Below are 4242 nucleotides of genomic sequence, written 5' to 3'. Positions count from 1 at the left end.
CTGTTGGACTCAAAGCAGCTGAACTCAACTCCACTTACGTTCTTAGCTCCTCCAACTTTCCAGCTTTCAGGTATTTTGTTCGAATTTCAGATTCTGAAAAAGAATTCAATGGTCCTCCTTTGGGTAGCTCATCTACTCCTTGCCTGGAGGACGCTTTGAGTGACAGTCGCTACAAGCCTGCACATGGTGGGGAACCCAGAGAAGGGAAATCTGTAGCCAGGATGTTGGGGCAGTGGTGAAATGACAGCAACAATGACAAGTGCGACAAAAATAGCCATGCACTATGTCGTTGTGAGCAAGGCATTTCTCTTCACTTATATTTTCTTTTTTCTTTTTTTTTTTGAGACGGAATCTCGCCTTGTCACCCAGGCTGGAGTGCAGTGGCGCAATCTCGGCTCACTGCAAGCTCCGCCTCCCGGGTTCACGCCATTCTCTTGCCTCAGCGTCCCGAGTAGCTGGGAATACAGGCGCCCACCACCATGCCCGGCTAATTTTTTGTATTTTTAGTGGAGACGGGGTTTCACCGTGTTAGCCAGGATGATCTCAATCTCTTGACCTCGTGATCCACCTGCCTCGGCCTCCCAAAGTGCTGGGATTATAGGCGTGAGCCACCGCGCCTGGCCATCACTTATATTTTCTTCAGTGTTCCTTGATGTTTTACAGTTTTTCTTATTTAATTTGCATATTACTCATTTAGCTAATTTCTAAGTGTTTCATGCATTTTATTTCTATTGTAACTAGCAGTTTTTTGTTATTTTGTTTTGTCATTTTTTTATTTATTTACTTTTTTGAGAAGGAGTCTCACTCTGTTGCCCAGGCTGGAGTACAATGGCACGATCTCTGTTCACTGCAATCTCTGCCTCCCGGGCTCAAGCGATTCTCCTGCCTCAGCCTCCTGAGTAGCTGGGATTACAGGCATGCACCACCATGTCCCGCTAATTTTGTATTTTTAGTAGAGACAGGGTTTCTCCATGTTGATCAGGCTTGTCTTGAACCCCCGACCTCAGGTGATCCACCCACCTTAGCTTCCCAAAGTGCTGGGATTATAGGTATGAGCCACTGCGACTGGCCTCGTTTTTTAAACTAAAATGTTTTCCATTTTAGTTCACAAACTAAGTACATAAACCTTATTCTTTTTTGTTCTTGTATATTATGCCAGTTTATAGATATAATGTATCTAACGTGTCTTCTACTATTTGGGTTGTTTTAAATCTTTATCCATGAAAACAATGCTTCAGAGAATAATCTTATACATAAGTGATTTCACATGTGTGAATATATCTATAGGAAAAAATTTTGGTAAAGTTTCTGCTAAAAAATATATGCATTTGTATTTTTTATAGGTTTGGCCAAATTGCCCACCACTGAGATTATACCAATATCACTCCTACCATTGTTGTATGAGAGTGCTTATTTCTGCATATTCTTGCCAATACAGACATTATATATTTTTATATTTGTTAATCTTACAGGTGAAAAAGGTGTCTGTGAGATTTAATTTGTATTTCTCTCGTGAGTACAGCTGGTCACCTTTTCATATCTTAAGAACCATTTAAAATTCCTTTTATGTAAACTTTTGCCAATTTTTCTGTTAGGTTGTTAATCTTTTTCTTATTGTTTATAGGAGCTCTTTATATTTTAGGGAAAGTAGCCCTTTATTTTGATGTGGCCACAAATAATTTATTCCCACTTTGTTGTTTGACTGTTAACTGTTAACTCTGGTTATCCTTAATGATCAAAAGGTTTTTTTTTTTTTTTTTGAGATGGAGTCTTGCTCTGTCGCCCAGGCTGGAAGTGCAGTGGCGAAATCTCGGCTCACTGCAAGCTCCGCCTCCCAGGTTCACACCATTCTCCTGCCTCAGCCTCTCCGAGTAGCTGGGACTACAGGCGCCCGCCACCACGCCCGGCTAATTTTTTGTATTTTTTAGTAGAGATGGGGTTTCACCGTGGTCTCGATCTCCTGACCTCATGATCCGCCCGCCTCGGCCTCCCAAAGTGCTGGGATTACAAGCGTGAGCCACTGCGCCTGGCCTGTAAACTATTTTATTTTATTTTGTTTCTTTCTTTTCTTTTTTTTTTTTTTTTGAGATGGAGTCTTGCTCTGTCGCCAGGCTTGAGTGCAGTGGCGCCATCTTGGCTCTCTGCAACCTCTGCCTCCCGGGTTCAAGTGATTCTCCTGCCTCAGCCTCCTGAGTAGCTGGGAGTACATGCACCCACCACCACACCTGGGTAATTTTTGTATTTTCAGTGGGACGAGGTTTCACCATGTTGGCCAGGATGGTCTCGATCTCTTGACCTCGTGATCCACCTGCCTTGGCCTCCCCAAGTGCTGGGATTACAGGCATGAGCCACCGTATCTGGCTATTTATTTATTTAGAGACAGGTTCTGTTGCCCAGGCTGGAGTGCAGTGGTATGATCATAACTCAATGTAATCTCAAACTCCCAGGTTCCAGCAATCCCTGCCTCAGCCTACCAAGTAGCTGGGACTACAGATGTGCACCACTGCACCTGGCTAATTTGTGAGCTATTTTAATTCTGTTAAATATTGCTATTCCTTTAATAAATTCTTCCCTTTAGTTTCTTCCCTTTTCTGGATTTCTATTAGTTGGATTGTAGACCTCTTGGATTAACCCTCTAATTTTCTTATCTTTTTTTCATATTTCTCATTATAGCTGGAAAATGGGTTAAGCTTTTCCTTCCTTCCTCCCTCCCTCCCTTCCTTCCTTCCTTCCTTTCTTCCTCCCTCTCTTTCTCTCTCTTTCTCTCTCTCTCTCTTTCTTTCTTTCTCTTTCTTTCTTTCTTTCTTTCTTTCTTTCTTTCTTTCTTTCTTTCTTTCTTTCTTTCTTTTCTTTCTTTCTTTCTTTCTTTTGAGATGGAATCTCACTCTGTCACCCAGGCTGGAGTGCAATGGTGCGATTTTGGCTCATTGCAACCTCTGCCTCCTGGGTGCAAGTGATTCTTCTGTTTCAGCCTCCTGAACAACTGGGATTACAGGTGCCTGCTGCCATGCCCAGCTAATTTTTGTAGTTTTAGTGGAGATGTGTAGAAACTCGAATAGCACTGCATCCACCATGTGTCAGCCTCAAGCCCCTAATTTGAAATTTTTATATTTTTAAGACAGGATCTTGCCTGGTCATTTAGGCTGGAGTGCAGTGGCATAATCACAGCTCACTGCAGCCTCAACCCCCTGGGCTCATGCAGTCCTCCCACCTTCACTATGTTGGCCAGGCTGGTCTTGAACTCCTGACATCAGCTGATCCAACTGCCGCAGCCTCCCAAAATGCTGGGATTACAGGCCTGAGGCACCTTGCCACGCCTATTTTCTAATTTGTTAATTAATGTCTTTTCTATTTGGCAATCATATTTTAAATTTCCTAGAGCTATTTCTTGTTTTCAGGTGTTCTTTTTCCACAAAATTATGTTCTTGTTTTATGGATGAATTATATTTCTTGCTTCTCTGAGGATATGTATAATAATGTTTTGAAATTTTTTTTCCATACGTAGAACCTTTAGTGAGCATCCGCCATGCAGAGTAATGTGCCCAATGTGGGAATCCTCCACTCCAGTCCCAACTCCAGCTGGCATCTCTTTGCTTCCCATGGTGCTCCCACCTCTCTTTGATACTCACTTCCTGAACACATGTGACCCCTAGAGGCTGGGATCCCCAGGACCAGCCCCAAGACCACCCCCAAAAGCAGCAGGCCCGGGGTCCCTGGGCAAAGGGATCTTCTGTCTCCAGAGGGGTTGAGGGCCAGAAGCAACTGTGAGGCTCAGCTGGGGTGGAGAACTGGGGTCCTCAGGATTTCCAGATTATCACTGTGAACTTACAGGTGGTCAGGGTTGCCACGGAGGCAGTGACCAAACTCTCCATACCCAGGGTACTGAGGGTGCCAGGCAGGAGGCCACAAGTGAATCCAGGCCCAAGATAATCGGGATGAGGAGTGGAAGCTGTTGTCCTGCAAAAAGTAGGTCCCTTGGTGATTGGTGCACAAGCTGTCCATCTATTGGAACACAGCCACCCACAGATTTTTGCATATGAACTTGAGGACACCCAGCTCCTCCCTGACACGAGCATCTCCAGGGGCAGTCTCTCACCTAGAACCTGGCTCACACAGAAATCCATGCTCTCCAGGATCAACAGGCTTATCTTCTGTCCCCCCAGGGACAGGGTTGGGTTTGTGATCCCACAGCTCTGCTACCATCTCCATGTGTAGAAATTCGAACAGCACAGCATCCACCAT

The 4242-nt window shown here is 44.4% G+C and overlaps 1 pseudogene; it reads right to left on the bottom strand.

Annotated features, from left to right (window-relative positions):
• Nucleotides 1-3797: 3797 nt before the first annotated feature.
• Nucleotides 3798-4242, bottom strand: LOC129463035 (trafficking protein particle complex subunit 6A-like; annotated as a pseudogene).

Source organism: Symphalangus syndactylus, chromosome 2 (genome assembly GCF_028878055.3).
Source record: "Symphalangus syndactylus isolate Jambi chromosome 2, NHGRI_mSymSyn1-v2.1_pri, whole genome shotgun sequence".
NCBI lineage: Eukaryota > Metazoa > Chordata > Mammalia > Primates > Hylobatidae > Symphalangus > Symphalangus syndactylus.
The sequence above is the reverse complement of the archived record's forward strand: the minus strand, read 5'-3'. Positions and strand labels throughout refer to the sequence as shown.